Raw genomic sequence first — 25646 nt, forward strand, 5'->3', positions numbered from 1 at the left:
CCTGTCTGTCTTGGGCCTCCGACCCCTCATGTGTCATTCCCTTCCATCCGACGAATGGGGTGTTTCTGGTCTGACTGCACCTGCGACGCAAGGCAAAGCTTTGACTTCCCTCTGAAACAGTTGCTTGTACCTGATTGGCTCTACCATACAACGCACTGGGCAGCGCCGTCCTGTTTATGAGCAATTTTAGCAAAAGATAAGACATGACTCTCGTATAAATATGACAGGAGCATATGCCAAATATTTTATTGAACTCATGAATTAGTGAGGGGACCAGAAAGACGTTACAACCCATTCAAAGGGGGAAATCAAGGAGCACACGTAGGCAGGCAGGCAAAACTGGTTACTCTCTATTGGGCAGCCGTCAACTCATCTCCACTGGACACAATTTGCAACTCTAGGGATTAATAATCCCTTGCATTATTATGGGTTTTCTTGGAATTTCAGGGTGGTAAATGGCTCAAAGACATGGAAAGGGAGATATAACCCAGAAGGGTGGGCCAGACACAGCCCCCAATAATTTTTTTTTTGTCCATTTCATCGCCTTTCACCATTTTCCTGAGAGCCCCCAAGTACTGATAGCTAACTCTCTGATGACGATGTCCATACTGTCTCCGGGCAGGAATAAAGCGTGTCCCTATCCTTCCTGCACACTCACTCTCTTACGCCCCAATGGGTGTGGATGCACATTCCACGGCAAGGTCTCAGGGGTCCTCCATGGTCTTCTCTCAGCAAGCTGGCAAGCCCGCACTGGGTCTGAAACAGCTGGGCTCGAATTTTCCTTTTGGGTCTTCCTTGCTCTGCAACCTTTGAGTAGTGACTTGACCTCTCTGAGCCTCAGATTCTGCACCTGTGGACATTCAATAAACAGAGAAATTATCTAATCAGCAGCGCAGTTCCATGGGCCTCAGTCATCCCGATAAATATCATTATGAAGTGTCTGCGATGTGAGTGGTCAGTGTTAGGGATTTACTTTGTTTGTATTGGGCTCCTTTCCTCTTACCTTCCGGAGCAGGTATAGAATCGGCTCCACTTCATCAATGAAGCTACAGGAGTGCATAGTAACCCCCTCAAAGTCCTGCAGCGAACGGAGGCTGGTTCCACTCTTCAGACACAGCTCTCTCGACAGGAATGCATACCCTCAACCGCTGTACAATTGGAAAGTGGTCAAAAAATCACTTGGAATCGTAACTGGCTTCCAGATTCCCTGTCTCTGTGGCAAACCCTTTATTTATATTTCCTCGAAGAATTTTACTAAATTTATATCCAGTATTAAATATAAGCATCCCTATTGGACAGAGTTTGGGCTGGTCCCTTCACAGGGCAGACCCCACTTGCATCTTATATGGGGTTTTTTCCCTCAAACATAGGGTACCAAGCCATGCTGCATATTCAAGGAATTTGGTATAGATATTCAGAACACTGACTCTGGCAGTTTGCCTCACTGCCCCATGCCTGGACCCTTTATCAAATGTAAATCCTTATTTAACTCCTCAGAGGCTCAGTTTGCTAATCTGTAAAGTGGAGCAATAATAATACCTACCCTGTGGGGTGATTTTGAGAAATAAGTGAACTAATTCATGTAAACTCTTGGCCAATTACTCAAGATAGTAAACATCCAATAAATACCAGGCATCATCATTAGCAGGAACTCCTCGATTACTATTAACGGGAAAACCACACAGGCGTAAAAATTAAAACAGAACTGCCTTGGGTGCAGCCAGTTGCCCCAAATGCTTATTGTGTAGAAATAAAGCATCGAATCCCGATATCCGGTCACATATCTGTTTCTTTGTAAATCATGAACTATCATGAGTGTTTGTACTACCAAGTTTTTCCCACCTTAACGAATATTTTAAAGATCTGTAAGATTTTAAGGAGCAAACGCCAACCTCTCAAATTTGCAAAGGTAAAATAATGAAAAGGGTTGAGAAGCTTTGGAAGACACCCTCCCTGCTCCCTTTACCTGGGAATGAGAAATATACCTTGCTCCCAAAGAGCGGGGCCAGAAGCTAAGACACGTATCTTCCCTTTCTTTGCTTGAAGGCCCATGGTTTCCTGTGTCTTTTTCTTCCTGCCTATTTGCTTCATTGTCTTCTCCATGTGCCGCGGTCAACTCTTCCCAATATCACACTCATCGCAACTGTGCTGCCCCATGGCAGCGCACGCCCTTCAGCGGGCAGGACCCTGCCATTCCCTCGGTCATGGACTCCGGCCATATCCCAAGTCCAAATTTCTAAGAGGAAAGATCAGAGTGGCACCACCCACCCTCTAGGCTGGGGTCCCCACTGGAATCCATAGCTCCAGTGAGCTTTGGCCAAAGGTAGTCGAGTGGCATAACATTAGCCAGGCAGAGGGGGCCACTTCCAAGGGGGAGGGGAACGTGAGCATACCAAGGACGTTGTAAACCACCATACATCTCCATTGGTCAACAGAGGCCGCTGATTACATTCTTCAAATCACCATAAAGAAAATGATTCTCAGGCTGAAAACAACGGGTGGGGTCCTGATAAGCTGGGTAGATTCTCACCATAATCCATTCATGCTCCCATTATTTACGGTGTGTCCATTTCAGAGCCTAGGGAAATTTTTCCAGACTAATGATTATGTTTCTCCATCCAAGAAACGGAATTTATATGTGTTGTGTTGGCTGACAGCTCTGTGGCTGAGCTTCTCTGTCCCACCACTGCCCTGGGTGTTTTTGGTGATTTATTTCTTATTTTTTATTTTATTTTATTTTATTTTATTATTTTATTTTAGAGCTAAGGATTTGACTATGTCTTGGCTCTACTTTCTGACATCACTGTGAATCAATAGGGAATCTTGGCTTAATAACATCTGGAGGGTGGACAGGGGGAGATTTGTGATGTAAATACCTAGGGGCATTACTGTTAATGCCGTCCATTCAAGGGCACGGAGAGAAGCACGCTCTACCTCTCCTCCCAGAGCATACATGTTGATGCAAAGCATTTTGCACAAACTCATTAGAATGCCTTTATTTTGCTTATGCAAAGATAACTTGAAGGGATGGTGCTATATGCTGATTTTAAAAGGGTCAGCAAAGGTTTAGAAAATAATTTAAGAGATAATTTAAGATTCAAAGTTTGTAAAAAAAAAAAAAAATTGTGTGTGGGGGAGTGTAGGTTAAGTGCAGCAAAAATTCCTGTCTGGGAAGGGCTTCTGTTTGGAGTGGTAGGGAAAGCACTGAGCTAGTTGGCAGAAAACGCTTGCTCAGGTCTTGGCTCTGATACTTCCTAGGTACAGGGACTTGAGAAAGTCCCTTTTCCAAACCTGAGCTCTATCGTGGGTGCAGTGGGGCAATGCCCTCGCCGTGAGCATCGAAGCTAATGAGTTAGGAGATCCCTGGGTGGCTCGGCAGTTTAGCGCCGCCTTCGGCCTGGGGTGTGATCCTGGAGTCCCGGGATCGAGTCTCATGTCGGGCTCCCTTCACGGAGCCTGCTTCTCCTCTGCCTGTGTCTCTGCCTCTCTCAGTGTCTCTCATGAATAAATAAAATCTTTAAAAATAAAAAAAAGCTAATGAGTTAAAGATATGAAAAAACAAACAAGGGGCACTTGAGGGGCTCAGTCGGTTGAGCATCTGCCTCCAGCTCAGGTCATGATCCCAGGGTCCAGGGATCGAGCCCTGTGTCAGGCACCCTGCTCAGCGGGGAGCCTGCTTCTCCCTTCCCCTCTGCCTGCTGCCCCCACTGCTTGTGCTCTCTCTCTGTCAAATAAATAAATAAAATCTTTTTTTAAAAATCCTACAGATATGAAAGAACAAACAGGCAAGTTCTCTATGAATATGAAATGTTTTAGGTCTGTCTTCTCATCTTACTGTTGGAAAAAGTGAGAACCTGGGGAGGACAAGTGACCTGGAAAACATCACATCACGAGTGGGTATCATCAGTTGTACAACCCCCATCTCTTGGCTCTCATGTCAAAGCCACACCATGCTTCCTTCCAGAAGCTAATGACCTACCAACGACCTGACCCCACCCATGGTAGAGTAGAACTGCATGTGCCATTAAGGGGATTGGAAGCAGACCTAGTCTCTAGTGTTATTACTGCTCACCAGCTGGATTCATGGTAGCCCAGGCATTTCATCTTTAGAAATGTCAATTTTCTATTCTGAAAAATAGGTGTAATAATAACAGGAAGCTCCTATCATTACTATGAGCTAAAGTATGTAAATAGTGAAGTATGGAATTCAGAAGACAGTGGATGTCAAATAAGCATTAGTTACTATGATAGAAGATGAGAAGAAGGAAGCAGAGCTTTGGAGGAGAAGACGAAGGAACTATTTTCATCATTTTAAGGTTTAGATAGGGGCGCCTGGGTGGCTCAGTCAGTCAGTTGAGTGTCTGATTCTCGATCTCAGCTCAGGTCTTGATCTCTGGGTCGTGAGTTCAAGCCCCGCATTGGGCTCCATGCTGGGTGTGGGGCCTACTCAGAAAGAAAATGAATTTTAAAAAATAATAATGTTTAGGTCAACAATTTTTTTTTCTGGGGATCAAAGGGGAGGTGAAGTTGCCACATCTCTTCAAATTGAGTCTATTGATGTGAAGATAGCCTTAAGGGATTATAGCATCCTGTATCCTTGAGCAGACGTCAACGCAGAAACAAGTACAGAAGATGTCCGATCATGGACTGACCCTCCTCGGAAACACTCAGGCTCCCGTGGGATTATGTTAAAACTCCTCCATCTGCCTTTCATGAGTGAAAATGATTTGACTTGGACCTCTGTAAAGTCACCCTGTTACAGCCCGTCCCCAAAGACACGCACCCTGCTGTGCTGCCCTGGCAATAGATTTCTCCCCTTCTCTAATCGTTCCCTGGACTTTGCTAAATCTGAACTTGGTCGCGATTCTCTCTCAGCCTGGAGTCCCTTCCCAATATTTTCTGCCTATGAAAATATCATTTGTCCCCCAACATCCCATTCAAATGTCACTCCTTCATTAAAATCTTCCCCAATGGAAGTAAAATATTCCTTACCTCGCATTGCTACTCACCATGTCCCTTTCTTTAGAACATCTGTGTCCGCACGTCTGTCTTCCCCCACTGTGCTATAAGATCCTTGAAGATGGAGCCTTGAAGACGCGTCCTTGAAGATAGATATGCTTCATGCCTCTGTTAACGTGAAATGCTTGGAGTGAGGTCTTCTGCATAATGGCTGTTAAATATTGGTTACATTGAACCAAAATTTGTTTTTAAGCTTTTCGAAGTGTGAGTTTTAGGGAATATACATGTGTATGATTTGGTCTCTGCCAGCCTTCTGATGATGCCACTTGGGGGAAACAGAGCTCCAGCCTAGTCACTCAAGAGTTATCTCTACAATAATTAGGTTAGCTGTCACTTTTTGAGCACGTACCACGTGCCAGTCACCGTTCGAAGTTGCGGGTGCAACCTCTCTTGGATGTTACCTCCTCCCAAAAATTCCGCAAGGTAGTGTTGACTATCTCCCCATGTTGCAGATCAATCAACTGAGACCTGGAGAGGCTGCATGATTCGTCTGCGGCCCCACAGATAATGCACGATGGATTCTGGATTCGTCGCCAGGATTTACGCCTTTCACCACTATTAACGCAGCATGCGAGCCGGAGCGGCCCTCGTCCCACATCAAATGCCTTCGGGGGACGCGCAACCAAGGACAGCGCGGACTCCTGTGCCCGGCCTCCCTCTCCCCAGAAAGCAGTCATCCCTGGCTCGTGTTCCCAACTCTGTCCCCATCGTCCTGCCGCCCAGCAGACAACTGGCCAGGAACTGCACAGGCCCGCCGAGGGGGCTCAGTGGGCAGGGCCGCGGGGAGAGCGGTAGGAAGGTGACACCGAGCCGTAATTTCCCTGCTATTTTGTCCTTGCCCTGGAACATTAAGACGGGCTTCAGAGCCGCTAAAGCAGCTCCTGTTGCCCGTTTTCTCTCTCTCTCTGTAATGTAGCCAGAGACTTAAATACGATTGAGTTAATCTTTGAAGAAAACAGAAAATACTGTAACAATAAAGGCCGTAACGTGGTTACAAATGAGAGCTACTGCTCCCTTCTGCATTCTAAATTCTGAGGATAATTCTGCAGAGCTTCATTACCAGAGTATAATTGTGTTATAGAACTCTTAAATCACCCTGCTACACTTAACTGGCAATAACATTAAGATAGCGCAGATATTCATTTTAATTAAAACATAGCCTCAAACTATTTCCCTGCTATAAGAGGCAAAACTTTCTCCCCCCCCCACCCCACCCCTTAAACTTTCATTTGTTAGCGCATCTATGGCCAGCAGTAGATGGGAGATTTAAACACAATTAGGAAATCCCACCTTATAAGCCAGGAGCACTTAAAGCGTCGCTGAGGAAGATGAATACCAGGAAAGCGGGTTTGGGTTTTAATCTTTTTCTCATATGTGAGGCACTGACAGCAGTTGTTTCGGAGAGGATGGGGTTCCCGGATAATCAGTTTAAGAGTTATGCAAAGAGGAATTGAAATGTAGCAGTCCAGACGTTAACGAAAACCTCGGTAACTCCGCGTCTTCAGAGTTTCCCATCGCCTATAGCGTAAACATCCATTCATTTAACAAGTGTCTACTGAACATCTATTTTGTGCCGCGCATTGGGGATGCGCACACAAATAAAACCCCGCTCTTTCCTTCGAATATACGGCAGTCTCGTGAAGGAAACTGGCATGTAAATAAGAAGCTGCATTAAAAACTGCTCTGTGGAAGATATGGCCCCATACCTGCCCCTTTTGCTCAGGATAGGACACTCGGGATGGGTTTTGGAGTGCATGCAGGAGTTTTCCAGGCAGACAAGTGAATGACGAGGGCAGAGGGATGGTATATTCAAAGATAGAGTTGCATGAAGTAGAATTGAGATAGAATGGGCTATTCAGAAGATTCATTTTTTTTTTAAGATTTTATTTATTTATTTCAGAGATGGGGGCAGGGCAGAGGGAGAGGGAGGAGCAATCTCCTCCCTGAGCAGGGCTCAATCCCAGGATGCCAGTATAATGATCCGAGCCAAAGGCCGATGCTCAACCACCTGAGCCACTTATGCTCCCCTATTTGGAAGATTCTAGATGATTCAGTATGGTTAAACTGTAATGTGGAAAGGGTTGGAGGAAAACGAAGGTGGTGAGGCCCAAATGTAGACAGTTTTGGGGGCATCGGTCAGGGCTTTGGGCTTCAGCCTAGAGGCGATGAAGACTTGTTGAAAGGTTTATTTGGAGGATGGGGCAATAGGAGCTGGTAAGCATTGACGGCAACGTGGCTATTGAGGCTATAGCTGGGATTTTGTAGCTTGGCATTCAAGGTTTCAAATTAGCGCCCTATCCACGTAGAAATAAATATGAGCAGTGAGGGCAGCGAGGGCAATCGGATCAGCAACACCGATGGACTTTCTGCATGTACACTAGATGTCTAACGATTTGCATACAGTATTTTATTCAATCCTTAAATAAGGATTCAGGATTAACACTCTCCACGTCGCCTATGAGGAAACTCCGGCACAGACAGATTGGACAGGTTGCCCACCAAGACCACCCGGATGGAAATGGAATTCACACTCAGGTCCATATGATCCTTGGAGGAATGTTCAGCATCGATTAGAAACATTCTGTTCGCCATTCTGCTTCCACATCTCCTCATGCAAAAGAGGATTCTGGATACTGTTCTCCAAACAAGAATCAGGCCATTGGTCATTAATCTTGCTCGGGCCCCTTGAGCTTCCTAGATCTAGGTCTGTCTTCACATTCCTCTGTGCACGTCTAAATCCACTCAGAGTGAGGCTCCGGGCTCCCCTGCCCCAGCACATTAAGCACAAGCACTTGCTGTAAGTGGTCATTTCTAGAGCACGTCAACCTTTGTTCTAGGTATTGGGGTTCAAGGGAGGTAGAGAGAAGATAAAACCTTTTCTAGTGGAATTTAATTTCTAGGTTAGACAGTGAAGGGGTGTCAGAGCTGGCTTGGAACCCAGAAAGCCCTACCCGGTGCTGTGAAAACCACCGGCCACATGGCATGTGGCCAGTCCAAACCGACATGTCTTATCACACAAAATTCCAGAGTACCAAAAAGCATCCAATGTCTTCTTGCTTATGTGTGTCTGTTGATGATGCATTGATGATATTTTGCATATAGTCAATTAAATAAGATAGATCATTAAAATCCATTTTATCTGTATGTATGTATGTATTTATTTATTTATTTATTTATTTATTAGTTATTTATTTACATGAGGGTCCTGGGAAATTTAAAATTGTGTGTGACTTGGGTTATATTTCTATCGGACAGCACTGATCCATACTCTGTGCTCCTGTGGTGCTGTATTACCTCCTTAAGAAATAAAAATGACAATTGAAGAGCGAGATGAGGGTTATGGTATTAATAACACAGTGATGTAATAGGACATGTCAATAAGTAGGTGGGAGTGGATCTGCCATTAGATAGGTGGGCAGAAAAGTCTGTCTGGAAGCGTGATATTTGGGCAGAAATCTGGAAAGCAGCCATGCGAGATCCTGGTGGGGGTGGAAGAGATTTAGATTATACCATTAATTTGACAGTTAATATCTATTTTTATGATATTTTTGTTTATGACTCTTTTTTTAACTTAGAAGCACACTAAGTATAGTAGAAAGTACATGATTTTTGTTTTTTTAGAAATTGCTGATTTTTGTTAATCTAAATTTCGAGAACTCTAATCTTGGGCATTCACTTAGCATCTTGTGGACCTCATCTGCGTATATAAAAAGGAAAGAGAAATCTCCCTTATGTATTGTAACACTTACATGAGATCTACAGTATGAAGAGCATCTAGGAAGGTGCAAACATTTAAATTTGACTACCTCCTCTTCTTTTCCTATTTAATTCTGAGCTCACATAGAACCTGAAATGTCGATATCTGGTATCTCACCAGCCCTCATGGAGCCTATCGCAGAGCCTGGCATGGTGGATGTGCAACAAAAGAGTTGACTGAGTCACCATTCTTTATTAAGTAGCCAAAAGAAATGGAACAAGTATATTGGCAAGACTAGAGATGCTGGGATATGTTTGAGCCAATCTTCCTAAATTGGACATTGTCCTTAAGAAGCCCTGCTACCATATTCTTCCTACTGGTTTAATTACAATTCTCAAGTGCTTTTCCAGTCATTCCCTTTAGTCACGTTTGTAAAGTTTTTAACTGTTGACAACAGTGCTCCCACGTCCATCTGATCTTCAAAAGTGCACTGCAAAGTTAGAAGAATCATGACAAGACTGAAGCAAGACACAGAGGGGCCAGTCCAAAGGTGAACCTCTGATGAACGACAGAGCTGATCTCCTAAGTCAGGGCATTTTTTATCACATGATGTTGATCCCTCTACGTAAGAGTTCTTTAAAGATGTTACATTTTGGAAGTTTTTCATAATTTCCCTATAGCTTCAACTATGTGCCCAAACTAGCCTCCTACATCTGGGTATTTTCTTGTGGGCATCTGTTTGTAACAGAGCACTAAAAAATGTGTTGAATGACTGATTGGGCACATTTGTCCCAAGGGACCGCTCAGGGGTTATTATTAATTCCTTCTCGATCCCTTTGGGAAATCTAAATTCTAAAGTGCTGATAAGGTTTGAAACTCTTCAATTTACAAGAAAGTCCTCACCACCTTCCCAGAGCTTGACTACAAATTCTCTGAGACGAGAGTAGACAAGGTTACAATGCCTCCAGGCTTCCAACTAGAGATTTCAAATATTTCTAATTTCTTCAATTTAGCTTCATTTAAATTTTACCGAGAAGTAATTGCACTGAATTAATATAGTTACAATTATGCTGAAATCAATCCATTAACATCTTGAAAATTCTTATTAATCTGGCAGCAATGTTATGGATAAAAACAGAAATACATCCTCTATGTGGAGTGCAGATTAATATAATAAGAATGCTAGAGTTAATTTCTCCAGGATATGAATTCTTTGAGACAAGACAGTATGACTCGTATTTCTGTTTTCTGGTTTTAAAGTGCTGCTTTTAGTACATGATAACAATATTTGCATGCAAAAATACCTGGGACTGCTTGTTCTAATTCCTATTTCATCAAAAGGAATCTGATTAAAAGTCCAAATCATAGAGCTTTTTCTGCATTTTCCTTGTTTGTCTTTTAATGTGTCTTTGCTTTCTCTCCTACAAGTATACCTCGGACAAGGAATGTGTTACTCCTCATTTTTTCAACTTTGTGTCTAGCACAGCTGCTGGAATTTGGTAAATATGCTCTATAAACTACTGATGAGAGTGTTAACAAGCACAACATGATAGCAGTGAGGAGGATGCTAAACCACCAGGAACAGTGTTTGTGCTCTTAATATGCTAGATGGTTTACCATCGTATGTGTCACATAGAACTTCGAATTCACTTGAAATGTATTTGGGGGTTCCCCAAAGTATAATCTAAACACTAAATCTTTGTACAAGAAATATGTCATTTATCTACATATGAATCTGATAATTATCATCCAGCAACATTCATGCATTCGACGGTTATTTATAAAGTATCAACTCTCTGTTTGCTGGTGTGTATTAGTGATTAAAACAAACATAAATCCTGAAGTCACGGAACTTGCAATGAAGTGAGAGAGGATGACAATAAGGATATAAACAAACGTTCAGCCTTTAACCTGTAAATACTATGATGAAAATGGACAGAGTTTATGAAGGGGGAGAACAGAAGAGTTCACCTTTGCCAGGTGGATCCCTGTACTTATTCTGGGGTCCAACCCTTTCTTTGTGGTCTTGGACCAGGAGAGGAAGGGCAAAACACAAGTCAGTAGAGGCTGGATTGTGTAGAGTCTGTAGGTTCGGAAGGCATTGAGCTTTGTTTTAAGTATGAAGGGAATCCACTGGAGCACCTAAAGCAGACGACTGACTTTGTATTATTTATGTAACTACAGCATTCCTCTGACTCTTCTGTGAGACAGAGATTTGGTGACAGTAAGAGTAAAAGTGGCCCCTGTACTAGTCCAGGAGAGGCAGGGCGGAGCCTTGGGATAATGTGGAGGAAAGACAGGCAGAAGTCTATGGATCTGAAATATTTCTCATGAATAGAAATGAGGGAAAATTTGATAAGCATTTGGGTGTCAAAGAGGGAGCAAAGACTCACGCGTGACTTTGACATGCTGGGCTTGAGCAACTGAATGACGGTGGTACCATTGGATGCGATGGATGGACAGAGGTAAGAGAAGATTCTTTAAGGTTGTGGATGTGTTAAAAAGATATGTCAGCTGGGCAGATACACAGATTTGGAGTTCAAGGAGCAATTTATGTTGGAAATTTACATTTAGAAGTTATCAGCATATATATGACGTTTAAAGCAATGAAAATGGATAGACTTCTCTAAGGGAAGTATATGGAGAAAGAAGGAGAACAGGCCCTGGGGCACTCCCACATTTAGATGTCAGGTAGAGGAAGAGAAATATGCAAAGAAGACCAAGAAAAAGCAGCTAGAGAGAGGAGAGAGATTATTAAGAGTGGTGTGAGAAGAAAAGGGTGAATAACTCTGATTAAAGCTGCTAAGAGATTGAATGAAACACGGGCAGAAAAGTGGTCATGGCATTTGACAAAATTGGGATTATTATTATTGACCTTGACAAGAACACGTTGAGTGGATTGCTGGGGAGGCACCGCTGTGGCCTGGATTGACGAGTGCTGGGAGTTGAGCAAATGGACGTGGCTTGAGCAGACCGTTTTTTTGTTTTTGTTTTTGTTTTTGTTTTGTTTTGTTTTGTTTTGTTTTTGTGATCTTGGATGTGGGAGTAAGAAAATAAGTGGAGTGTAAGTGAGACACGTGGAATCCTGGAGAAGCGCTGCCAGAGGGGGCCGGGAAGACATTTGCATGGGGAGTAAATGGACCCCTAGAGAGGGGGCTGGTGCCCCAGGATCCTGGTGGATAAAGGGTGGAAGGAGGCAAGGCAGTGAGAAGAGATAAAGCCAGAGACCTCACACGGGGTGAGGGTGGTTAGCTTTTAATGTGAAGGAAAGAGAAGCCCTCTGGCGTGCAGCAGGAGGCAGAGGAGACAAGGACGCCCGTACACGGGTTGACAGATTTGGGGGAGGTTTTCTCCTTTACGTGTGATGTGTTGGGGAAGCTTGGCTGGCCTGGAGGCTGAGCCTATCCTAAAGAATGGGAGTAGGAATCCATGTGTTTCTGGGTTCAGGGGAGCATGGAAGACTAGAGAGGCATGGAAGGATTGTGACCCAGGCCTCAGAGCACAGCTGAGGTTTGAGACCGTGGCTCTCTGTCGAGTGCGCCCGGGCCCTGAGTGGGTATTCACGATCAATTTTGTCTAGATATCACCTACGGCGAGGGAGTGAGGAGCAAAGGTACTGAGACCTTTCATCATGCAATGATGACAGTGGTGGCCACAGAATCCAAGTTCAATAAGAAAGGAAGCAAAGGTGGGAGCTGTGACGGACGGCATCTCATTATAGCAGTGGGGTCAGGGGAGCAAAGGACAAAAGACTCGTGACTGAAGGTCTGCATTAGAGATGGTCTTGGGTGTGCTTTCAAACGATGTGGATCTAAGATGTGGCCATGGGAACAAGTGCTTGGGACAGACTGGAACAAAGTTCATGACAATTATGTTTCTCGTAATTAAGGTCGAGAAATGGAGATTTGAATGCTGGATGATTTGAATGCACCTGTCACCCGGATTTTGACAGTTCCAAGAATGAAGATGGACAATGGCGTGGAGAGTGACTGAGGCACAGGCGCTGGATTGGAGGGGGACGGGAGTGTGGGTAGACAGTCACCACGAGGAAGCAGGAGGCAGTTGACGTCTTTCCAAGAATGTAAACTTTTGCAGAAGGCAGGGAGGGGCAATGGATGGGAGAAATCTGGTTACTCCCCAGCTACCCGTCTGGAAGTATGTGACACGAGAGAGAAAAATTGCCTTCTCCATAAAGCCGTGGAGGATATGACGCCCTCGGGGGACAGACATACTTCAGGTAAGGCAAGACAGTGAAAGGAATGTTCTAGAAAAAAATGGTGGATATAAAGGAGATTATGAGATAAAGGCCCAGGGGAGGAATTTGGGAGGGCGGTTTTGGGGGTGAGGGGTCAGCTCAGGTGAAGTCACAGGGCTCAGGAGGAGCGCCTGGCACATAATAAATATCCTGCATATGTCAGCTATTTGTTGTTTGTGGTTAATGGACGTGAGATGCAGAGACAGTGGGTTACCAGGTAGCCCCAGTAGGCCCTGCCGGGATGCTTACCAGGTTGGGCCTGGAACAACGTGGGCGGGTAGAACATCCACTTTCAATCTATTAACTGCATTTCCCTAGGTAAAAACAGATCCGAAGTTGAGGCTATAACATGAAAGAATAATTATCTTCACGGATAAAGCCTGGACAAAATTTGCTGCGTGACCCATTCCCAAGAACAAGGCGCTGCCCACGGAGACACCGGCGTCGTCACACATTTGTGTTAACACCTGCACGGTCTACCAACGTCTTGGTGTTTGAAGCTGATTGGGACAGTATTTCTCATTTTCAGTATTTCCCTGTCCTTCAAGTAGTCACTTTTCCTCCTCGAGCCTCGGTTTCTTCGTGTATAAAATAGAAATACAACCTATCTGTTTCATAAGATTATTGTGAGAGATAGGAAAAATGTCTGAGGAAACATCAAATATAAAGGATAATTGATGAATATTGTTATCAATCTCCCCCATATTCAGAGTATTGCCTGAAGAGGGAGGCCTATCTTTTTAATGTTGTTTGTAGATAAATTATCCGTATCTGTGTTTCCAGCAGCAGCTGGCAGCAAGCTAAATGTCAACTCTTTTCCATTTCCAGGCTTGCGTGTGGTAGGACAGACACTCTGGATGCCCCAGCCCCAAATCCCTGCTCTGAGGATTGGCTCCTTCCCTGCGCCACTGGGGAGAGCTCCTGGTGCCAGGCTGGTCCCGTGGGACTCCACCGTTCAGTAACGGGATGTCTCAGATGAGCTGGTAACCCTTTCTAGAACAAAGAGGCAATATGTGGAGATATCCCGCAGAAGCTACAAAGACGAAATTCGACTGGGCCTCACAAAGGCAGGCTCCCACAGATCGAAAGCCGCCGGGAATCAGGGTGACCGCTCTCCCCGAGGTCACAGTCCTGGCTGGCGGCCTGTTCCTATTTCGTTGCAAACTTGCCTTTACCTCCGGGGCTTAGAAATGGGCCCAGGCAGGTGCTCCCGCACGAGCCTCCTTTTATTATCACAGGCTCACACAGGTAAGTGCTTCCAAAGGCAGAAATACCGTGGAGGTGACACCTACTACCTTGATGAGTTTCAAAAAATCAACAAATTGGCAAATGTGAATACCGATGTGTGATGAGACGAAGCCAGCATTTCTTTCTGATGCTTTCTTCAATTTGAATGCTTACACTATAATCTTAAAGAGCACTACAGCGCGGTGGTTAGGCATGGATCCAGTGGTCCAGGTTCAAATGTTGGCATCGATTACTTGGTCACAATTGGACATAGGGTCAGTTGATAATGCTCCAGTTACCATATTTATAACATTGGGTAATTAATAGTATATATATATATTTTAAAAAATATATATATATACTATTTTATATTTAAAATATATATATATATATACAGTATGATACATATGGCATATATACTATAATATAATAGGGGGTTGGGGGTGCCAGAGTGGCTCAGTCATTGAATATCTGCCATCGGCTCAGGTTGTGACACCAGGATCCTGGGATCGAGTCTGCATGCGGTTGCTGTGGGAGCCCTCTGCCTATGTCTCTGCCTCTTTCTGTGTGTGTCTTTCATGAATAAATAAATAAACCTTAGAAATAAATACATACAAAAAAAGAAATATATACATACAAAATAGAGGTTTCTTGCAAAAATTATGTGTTAATAACAGCTGAAAGCACCTAATTCAGTGGCTGGCACACTTAGTGCCCTACTAAATGTTAAAGACTATCGTGACTCTTCAACAGCTCAGCCCATTCGCCCCAGAAAGGCTCAAACACTCATTTAAAATTCTCCCATCTCAAGATAATGGAGTATTTTGAGCAGAAAGGTAGACAGCAAAGTAAAATGGTAGGAAACTCTCCAAGGAAAATTCAACCAGAGCTATTCTATGACCCCAGATAATTATACCAGTTGCAGAGAGCTGTCCCAAGCAGGATCTGACAGGAATCACGGCTGGAAGAAAGACCGGGTGAGTCTTGCTTAGGCTTGAAATAGTTGCCACTTGCCTGGATCAATCATTCCAACACTCTGAGAACCAACCACACAACGAAGAGATTGAACTAGACGATTCTCAAGAATCACCTCCAGCTCCGGCACTCTGTAATCCCACGCTGAGCGCTCTCCAGGGCGGTGATACAGTCTGGAAATTGCCAGCGCAGGTGAGGGGAGCCACGACATGAACCGAGCAGATAGCTGGCAATTACACAATGGGAAATGTCGAGAAAATAACCTTATGGGGTGGAAAGTATTGGATTGTCTGATTATGACTTACTCTCCAATATGAAGACATAACCATGCTTGGCCGCTCAAGGGTGAAAATGTGGTAATGTGTTAAAATGCTAATGAAATTGGAATCCTATAATAGATGTTTAGAACAGTTTAGGTTACCAAGACGTGGGGAGTTAGAGAGCATGGCTCGTAAATCCTGATGATAAGGCCAAGCTCCCCAGAACGTTCAAGGCCTTTACAGTTTGATTCCAACTTGCCTTTTCAAGATCTTCTCTCCTCACACACCCTCACGCACCCCGTGTTCAGTCCATAATGAGCCACTTGACATTCTCCATACACAGCAGGCGCTTATATTTCACAGGCACGCCCATGCTGTGGCCTCCGCCTCTGTCTCACGTGTGTCTGTCCCACTGCCGCCATCTACGGCAGATCATCGTCGCTCACCTCACAGGAAGACTCAGAAGATTTCTTGAATGATCAACCCGCCCCTAGTCTGGTTTTGCTTTAATCCATTGTCCTTATAGTTGCTGATGTATTTTTCTGAATCTTGCAACCAGTCGTGCCTCCTTTGCTTAAAATTCTTCAATGACATTTCATTGCCATTAAGACAAAATCCACATTCTTTGATATGGCTTGCAAGACCTTTAATGCTCTGCCATTCAGCTGCTGCTCCAGCTCATCCTGCATGCTTTGCTTGCTCGTACGTCATACTCTAGCCTTGCTCACAGAACCTCACCTCCCCAGGCAAGTACATTCTCTCTCGTCTCTGGACCTCCATGGGCTGATGCCTCTCCTACAATCTCCCCCTCTCAAGTCCCCTTAGCTGACTTATTTCTACATAGGAAGGACTCCCCTCATCACTGAGGTATAAGTCCCCTGGTTGGGTGCCCTGCTGGCTCTTGGACTTCTGTTGTGATACCTCCGCGTTATTGCAACTATCTGTTGAACGGATTAATGCCATTCCCTTTACTTAAGTGCCCTTTGGTCCCCTTTTCCTGGTCATTTTTTACTTGTCCAAGCACAGCTCAAATGTTACCACCTTAGGAAAAGCCTTGTTGATTCCACAGGCCATTCCTTGCTCCTTCTTCACCACTCCCTTGGAAATTCATGCGAGCCCTGTTTGTCACAGCAAATTCTATTACTGAAAATTAGAACATTGCTCCAGAGAACATTACACAATGTACCACAGAAAGATAGACTATTTTGTGGCGGTGCAGAGAATGATGAAAAAAATTCAGATTCTAAAATACTTTGGTACTAAAATAAATGCCAAGACCTAGTTCTAAGTAGGGCAGAATGGGACTAGGTATTTCTCATGCACGTACGTACATGTGTGTGTGAATGCACATGCACACATCCTTCTGAGGCTCCAGATGGGCATTCTTGGAGATGACCATTTAGACCTCTAAAATCCATGGACGTTTTTGAACAATCATTTTCCTTGCCAAATAGCAATAATTCCACACCTTCCACGTTTAAAGCTCTCAGTAAGATGTGGCCAAGAGCGTAACGTTACTTCTCTTTCTTTCATAACGTAATGATCTTCCTGTTGCAATATTAATCAATAACTAATTTCATAGTTGGACAACTATTTTTAATGACCTAGTACGTTGGAGGCATTGTTACACAAGTCTTCAGATCATTCCCTGAAGGACCTGTCACCAAAAGGGCAAATTCATTTACTTGTCATAAAGCAGGAGCCAAAAGGCTCATTACACTAATTAGGGACAGACGCATTCGGGTCTTTGTTGGTTAAGAGCTAAAAGGTCTCCTGTCTGGACCTAAAAGGAGGATCAAATGGAGCCATCCAAAGACATTTTGAATAGTTAGCAAAGGGGCCCCAGGCATGTTCATTGTAAAGTCGTGGTCTCTTGGGTGTCTCCTTAAGTTGGGTTATATTTTTTTTTAAATGTGTCTACTCCGTCTTGGAATAGGCAGGACCAGGGGATTCTCCAGGCTTCTTCTTACCATGATATTACTTACTTCCATGAGAAAGTGGCCTTCTCATGGAGTATCCTGCGTCTTGAAGAACTGAATTTAGCACTCACTTTGTCTACAATTAGTTTGCAAGGAATGGATGGGATGAACTGGATGGTGAATAATGTCTGTGTAATTCTCACTGATGCTGACATCTTTGATGTATAAGCTTTAAGCAGCTCATGTTTAGCATGAAGCAAAAAACTAATTAATTATCTATTATATTCCAGGTGTCATACGCTAACATTCTAAAAATAACCCTGCAAAAAGTTTTTTTATCTCTATTTTATTAATAAGGATTCCAAACCTTCAGAAATGCAAGTGAGCTGGTATTAAAACATGAATTTTCTGAAAATACTTCTCTTTCTGCTACCCTACAGTGACCTGCCATTTTTCTCAGGATTCCGCCTCTCTATGTTGTAATAGATTCTTTCCATAGACAGATGCAGAGATACCTAAGATGTAGAAATTGATAAATCTCTGCTCTTCTCATCATTACAAGTAATTACGGTAGACTCACCTTGGTTTCCAGACCCGTAAGTTGAGTAGGCTTCCAGACCTTGCAACACACAGTTCTTCTCTTGTCACTCTTCTGACAAAAAAAAAAAAAAAAAAAAAAGCCATTCAGAATAGCTCCCAGTCTCTTTAACATGTATTCTCTGCACAAATCAAAGTTATCATTATGAATTTTGAAACATGTTTTTCACTTTCCAAACTTCATGCATTAGCTCATGCTGTTCCTTCCACCTAGAATGCCCTTTCCACCAGTTGTCACTTACCAGGATCCTTTTATTCTTCCAAGTTCATGCTAAGTCTTTGCATCTTCAAAGTAGAAATGCTTCTACCTCTTTGAAGTCCTTTCTTCAACTCCTTCCCCGTCCCCACCCTCCAGAAATCTGAGATGCCTCTTATCCTTCTCCTACTGAGTTATTTGGACTTATACTAGGACTCTTAAGTCTTCTACCTTAAATAATGGGTGGGCCTGGCTACTTTCCTTCCTAATTTTAAACTCTGTAAGTATAAGGCCAGCCTCTAACTTTCCCATGTGTGCACTCTCAGATCTCGGGATTCTTTCCCTCTTTGTTCCACTACTAATGGCTCAGCAAATGACTCCTGCCCATTTGAAGCCCCAGGGAAGTGTGGCATCCCCACGCCCCACAGCCAACCCTGCAAAGCAGCACGGTTAGCTCAGACTCCACAGGGCTGGGTTTGCTTTGCAATGCCCCTTCAATAGCCCCACATTTAGCTCTGCATGGAAGGGGATGCATCGCCAAGCTGAAAATGAGATCCCTGGATTATTCAACGCTATCCAAGGGCTATGATGTTGAAAATATTATTTGTGAAAGAAACCCTACCCTGTACCAGAACTAAAGCTTCTAGATTCTGAGAGGAATACCAATGCTCTGTTTCTCAGGGGGAAAAAATGATTTTTTTTTTCCCTTGAAGAACTCATTGTTTTCCAAAACCAGATCTAGCTTAGTAGCTGTTAGAGCACTCTGTGCATACAGACTCCCATTTTACTCTGTGAATTAGCTCACTGATGACTGATAGCTTCCTTTTTCTGCCTTTCTGTCTGTCTGTCTGCTTATTTTTCCTCTTGTCCTTCCTTCTTTCCTTCTTTTCTTTATTCCTTCACTATATACTATTCTGTGTGAGAAATTGGGGTGAGGTTTGGTTGCTATTAAGGTAGTAATAAACTGTATGATGTCCAGGGAGCTTGGGAATCTTCAAATACTGCCCTAAATCCCTCATCACAAAGTTCCTGACAAAATATGAAGTATAGAGCCACTATGGTTAGCTCTGGCTTTCACTCCAAACCCCAGTGTTGAAACTCTACTAAGCGAGGTCCCAATGTTTCTTTTTCCTAATCTTGTTAGTCCTGAATAGTTTTAGATCAAAGCAGAATATGGAGCCTGCTTTGTCTATTTCATAACCCACAACAGCCAAAGCCAGTCCCCGTATCTCACCACTAGAAGGTGAGGTGCCGTGACTAAGGGTATGGGCCTGCAGTATTCTAGGAAGGGAGAAGTGAAACAGTGAGCTACAACCATAATTACTCATTTCTAAAACATCACAGGAAAAGAAAAAAAAAAGCCCACTCAAACAAATAAAAATTTGGAACAGCTCAATGGGTGAATCTACATACGACCAATCAAGTTCAGGCCTCCTCCTCCTTGAGGATGGAGGAAAATGATTTCATCTTGATTCATTGGGGAGAGCCCTTAAGCTCTTCCTAGAAATCAATATGCCTGCTCCATGCCAGGCGCCATGCTAGGCTCTGGAGACATAAAGATAAACAAGACTCAAAGTCTCTGTCCTGGAAGAATTCTCAATCTAATGGGTAAACCAGACATGTAAATAATTCCAAATCTATGTGCTGAGAAACTATAGAGGCTGATATTGAGCTCGTGGGCATTGGGATGACCACCAGGTTGATAAAATATTGAAATGCTCTGAACCCTGTTGTAAATACCTGCTTCTCTAAGCCCCTGAGTAATCAGTAGCCTCATCCTCACTGGCCTTGCCAACTTTGGGCCCTCTGTGTGCCTCAGACATTATGGACAAGCAGAGGACATTCAGGACCCTATTCCAGACCAATAGTTTGTGACCATTTGGATTGGTCAGTGCTTGAGAAGACCCCAGAATGGAGGGATATGCAAAGAGCTAGTATAGGAAGAGGAAATACCCTCTTTTTGGAGGGTGTGAGTCTTACAAAATACTATGGCTTCACAGAGGAAGAAACATTTAAGACAAGTCTGGAAGACTGAGAGGGAGTTGACCAGATGGGCTTTCTGGGCAATGCATGCACCATGAGTCAAGGCAAAAGAAAAGAATCCCATGTAACAAAAATGGAATGAACTTAATTGGTCTTGGATGCAAAATAATCAAAAACAGCTGCAAAAGGTAATGCAGGATGGTAATGGGAGAGGATTCTAAGAATTAAGTCAAGTCTTGTGTGCCCTCCACTTGTGGGTAACAGGAAGTTTTAATGAGAGTGTGGCATGACCATTGCTTCTTTTGTTAGACAAACAATGGGTGGAGCATATGGGTTTTGGGTTTTTTTCATTATAGGATTCTTTTTTTCAGTGGGTCCACACAAAGAAGATAATAGGTTAGTTCTTTCAGATACAACTGAAAAAAAAAAACAACAACAGAACTCTTTCCCCAAATCCTTCTCATTATTTGCTATGAACTTTCTGTAGTGAACCTCCTTTCTTCCCACTCTACTCATTAGAGTAATAAAGTCAATGTGTATATTAAACTTCATGGCAGTTATGATTTGTTTTATTAAATCAAAGCTTTGTCTTCAGGCAAATTTATACAGGTACTATATTACAAGATTTGGAGCATGGGTCTCTGCTCATCTTGACAATCGTACTGGCACCAGACAGAGCTGAGGAAGTTCATTGTTCATCCAGGTATCCTTCCCAGTGCCTCGACAGAGTAGGTGCTCTGTGTTCTCCAAGTTTATTAATCATTATTCCCTATCAATCTTCATCTTTCTGAGACAAAGTGTTATTCTCCCTCCAGAAGATGTAATTAATGCCCTCCTTCCCTTTGGCTGTTTTAATCACCATTCTCTAGAATAAATCCATCTTACTATGACTTCAACAAGCAGAAGCCAGAGCTCCAGAGACATACCGTTTCCTGAGTAAAGGAAAATGCCATGGTCTCTGTTTCATGACCAACACTTACCAAACTCACATCGAGCTGTATTGAATACCTACTATGTATGAAGCACGCTGAGATCCATCCTCCACAGGGAGGATACAGGCTCTGCTCTGACTTCCTCAAACAGGTGAATCTACAATTCTCCCTTTTTTCCAGGTACAAGTGGTCCTTGACCAAGGATATCAATTTAGATCAGTGTCTCAAGGATATAGTTTGCTTCCCAAAGTATGTTTGGTGGGCTATTAGTTCTGAAGAATGCTGATAGGTTGATACAGAAGCCAGAGCTTTCGCTGATCAATTATATTTGAAAATCATTAGGTGGATAAGACTCTTCATGCAGGATTTCTCATCAGCCTCTACTAAACACATATGCATTGTGGCTATCCAACAAGGGGAGGGTCTCCCAAATCCAACCAATCAGAAGTCTTTTGCTGTAGATCACCTCAAGAAGGATGTGGTGCTCCCAAAAATGTGCTTGAGACAATGGTGATTAGCCCTGTCCTGGATAAGAGGTGGGCCCATCATCTCAAGAGCATCCCTTGTATTGTCTCCCCTAAATTCATTTCCATAGGTTTCCTTAACTTGGAGCCCATCTGACTTCATGTGCCAAACTCTCCCATTATATGAGGTCTTTCCTCAGTGGGTCCCCAAACCTTGGCATTTCACTAGCTAAGAAGGCTTGGTGGCATCACAGCTGGAGATTTCATGTGGATGTATATGATTTCTAGATTGTTCGATAAGATCAAACCTGGCAAGCATCTCTTCTTTTTTAAAAAAAGGGTTTTGTATGTATGTTCAGTACATTTGTGTGTGGGTGTAGGTATGTGGGGTGGTGGATGCTTTCTTTTACTTCTCAAGCTAGAAAAGTTCCTATTTATTCCTACCATTTGTTTCCTCTTTCTAAAGTGTAATAGATTATAACCCGCTAAACTATTGTGCTCCTAGAGAATCTAAGAAAACATGTTTTTATGATAATAGACTCTATAATTCTTTGCTAAATTCCTAGCTTTGATAAAATTTCACCTTATTGGAATGAAGGTACCATAGTTATATAAATCAACATTTGGCAAATGATATTCTCTGCTGACATTTCTGTTCCTGAGTTGGTATTTTATTTGGGTGACAGACATTTGCTGAATTTATTAAAAGTGGTTGACTTGTCTTAAGGGGTCAGCTGCCACTGATGAATCCCCTTCCTTCTCAGGAACAATTTTAGCAGCTCCTTGATGTGTTATTGGTCTTTTCTTAACATTATAGTTAGAAAGTATAGTGGAATCCATTTAGTCACAAGTATTTATTGAGCACCTGCTATGTGGCTGGCATCACGCTAGAAGATGGGGGCACAATGGCAACCAAGACAATGCTTAGGTATCTCCATGTGATGAGATGGATATTTTTGCTTAAACTGGCTGAAGAGTGAGCAGAAGCTTGAAAACTTACACAAATTAGGCTGAATAGAAAGACATTTCCGTTGTGCTCTCTCCTCTCCCTCCCCACCCCCCTCTCCAAGCAAAGCACATGGCACTGAAACCACCACTCATACTTTTTTTTTTCTCCATTCATACTTTTGTAGAACCAGAGGAGTTGGTGAAAACATGTGTCTGACTGATAAATGTCTTCCTGACAACCTGTAGGACAGAGAAGAACAAAGGGTAGACTGCTGGTTCTGAATCCCACAAAGAGCACTCTTGAATGTGGTAATGGAGAGGCAGCCTTAATGACTCAGGAACCTTCTATCATCTTCTGTAAGACACAACAATGCTGATGCCCATTGATTTGTTAACAGATTGAAATAGTTGAGATGGGCAAAGGGAGAGGATAAGAAGTTTTAAGAAGGAACTGGCTTCTTTGACCTGTAGGTCAGCTCTTGTCTACCTTGAACTTGCCTCGGAATCACCTGAAGGGTTTGTTAAAATACAGATGAGTTCCTGATTCTGTAGGTCTGGGACGGGACCCCAAAATCTGCATTTTAAGTAACATCCCAGACACTCCTGAGGCTACTGGACCATGGACCACTCTTCTCCACTGACGTGAGATTTCTCAGTCACTAAAGGTGTTCCAACGGAAGGGCAACTAGTAAGTGAAGACACTTAGGGGCCTGGTTCCAGCGCGGAAGGGTGGAAGAGTCATATAGAATGGATGGAACTGATATTTTTGAGAACTTACTAATAGAGCCCGAAGCCAATGAGGGGCTTGAGATCTTACTAATCGTGTCACTGTCTCGTTTAACCCCACCACACATCTGGCAGATTAGCATGTGTCAAAACGAAAATAAACTCATTACCCAGGAAACCAAAAAGAGCTGTTTTCCCCACTAAAGAATTAAACATCCTATGCTTACTATCCATTTGCATGATAGTGTTGTTGGAGCTGATAGTGTTTAAAGGCAGGCACGTATTCAATGATTCTTGAAATTCAACTCTAAGTATTGGAGGAGGCTGAGTCTCCTCTCTTATAAGAATATTAAGAGTCACCACTTACAATTTTGCTAAGAATGAGAGTTGATATAGTTGAGGTTTCTCTCCAGAGCCCTAGTCAAGTGAATGCCATAATTAGTATCGCCGGAGATTCCGTGAGTATTTTCTTTCCCTTTAGACTATAAGCTTCATGAAGGACACGATCGATCTGTAGTTCTCACTACCGTCTCCCTAACACTTTACATGGTGCCTTGCATATTGTAGGTGCTCAATAAATTTTGCATATTGTATTTTGCTCATATTGTATATTGCTACATATTGCATATTGTAGGTACTCAATAAATTTTGCTGAATAAAGTGACCCACTGTACATACTCAAAATAGAGCAAATGTACACATACGATTCAAGTAGAATAAATGGTGTTCTTTATGTTTGAAGATGCCTGTTAAAGACCCAACATAGTACTTGGAAGGAGGTTACTTCATTGATACGTTTATACCAATTACTCCAAAATCAGGCGGGATTCAGGGTACGGACTCTACCTCTGTCCAGGAGGGCTCTTCCTTCTAAGGAATGGAAGCAGAGGGGTAAACCCCAGGGTCGAGAAGAACTCCCCTGCGAGCTGGATCAGGGAAGGCATGAGTCCTGGGTCAGGAAAGGGAGACTGGGGTGCTGAGAGCAGCCTGTGCGGAAGGAAGGGGGAGAAGAGGGCCCTAGCACCAAACTTCCTTCCTGAAGGACTGCCTCTGCTGGAGGGGAGCCAAGGTAACATTATTATATTCTTTTACTTTCTGAGTGCTGCATTCCTGGAATCCTAGAACTAAGGGCCTGAGGAACCTTACAGTTCCTCGGATTAATACTTAAATATCTTTAACCAAACTCCCATCAGTTACTGTGATTTTTGTTTGTTTGTTTTTGACTTGACCCTCCCTGAACAAATACAAAGGCCAGGAATCCATTCCATGGACAGCCTCTTCAATGAAAACGTTATTATTATGTTAGTGATTATAAATGTGGGTAGTCGAGGCTGACCATTTCTTTGGGAAACTCTTCCTCAGCCGCGATGTGAACTATGACAAACACACTCTCTCCCCGAATCCTCTCACCCACGAGGTCGGTGTGATCATCTCGATCTATGGATTGGCAAACCAGCTCAGAGCCTGCTTGACACGAGCGCCGTGGAATCAGAGTGCTCGGATCCAAGTCCCAGCTCTGCCTCTGACAAGCCGCTCAAATGTGGGCGAGTCAGATAAAGTTCAAGCATCTGTTTTCAGCAAAACGGGGATAAAAGTCATCCCACTGGGAAGATACCGTGAGATCACGTAGGTGACGAGAGTAGGAGAGTGCATGGCACATAGTAAGCCGCTAGTCCTCAGGTCAGGGATGCCAGTAGCGTGACACAGGTCACCCTGTCGCTACAGAAGAAAACTAGGCTTCAGACCCAGTGCGCATGCCCCCGTTTCCCAGTGCCCTCAACTCAACTACACTCAACAAAGGACTGTGTCCGGAGCTCCTCTCCCCATGTAATCTGGGCAGGTTTGAAAAGAAAGCAACATCTGGGGAAGGAGGTGAATCCCACAACCCTCACATTGGAACGATGACTTCAGACCCATCCCGGTCCTTGCAGGGACCCAATGGACTTCCTCAAAAGAAATCCCGCTTTCCCTTGAAGTCCATCACTGCTCAGTGCTCTACCCCCATGGTCCACACCACCACCCCTCACAAAAAGCCCGTCCCACCTTTGGATTCTTTCCTTAAATGCCACAGAAAGCTGTGTGTGCTTAGACCACAAAGCTTGCTTAGACAGGAAGCTCACCCCAACCTTTTCCAGAAAAAACATGAGAAATTGCACTTCTGGCTGTCTGCCTCTTCCCAAATTTTGGAGAGGAAAACAATCTGCCTTTGTTGAAGAATGTACAGGTGGCCAGAATGACCTGGCAGCAAGGGGCGGCCAAGGCAGGTAGTAAAATGGCTTCGTAAAGGACAGGCCAGCCTTCTGGGGACAGGACAGAGAAGAAAAAAATATAGGCTGCCTAGAAGAAACTCATGGATTGTATACTTAATTATCAGACTATTCTTGGAGAAGGAAATACATATTGTCTGATATCGGCTCCCAAGCTTATAAATATTTAATGGACAAATAA

General features: G+C 43.5%; 1 long non-coding RNA gene across 2 annotated transcripts in view; it reads right to left on the minus strand.

Moving 5' to 3' along the window:
* Positions 1–215: 215 nt before the first annotated feature.
* The window catches only part of LOC140641954 (uncharacterized), a 122985-nt gene continuing 97554 nt past the window's right edge, over positions 216–25646 (minus strand). The window contains exons 4-8 of one of the 2 annotated variants that reach the window (XR_012038550.1): positions 17933–18004; positions 5010–5127; positions 1986–2236; positions 1004–1148; positions 216–850 (exon numbers count right to left, since the gene is read on the minus strand). This is a non-coding gene — a long non-coding RNA (uncharacterized lncRNA). Of the gene's footprint in view, positions 851–1003; positions 1149–1985; positions 2579–5009; positions 5128–17932; positions 18005–25646 lie in introns of both variants that reach the window. The other variant, XR_012038549.1, reaches the window with a different exon arrangement.

The sequence above is a fragment of the Canis lupus genome, chromosome 10 (genome assembly GCF_048164855.1).
Source record: "Canis lupus baileyi chromosome 10, mCanLup2.hap1, whole genome shotgun sequence".
Classification (NCBI taxonomy): Eukaryota; Metazoa; Chordata; class Mammalia; order Carnivora; family Canidae; genus Canis; species Canis lupus.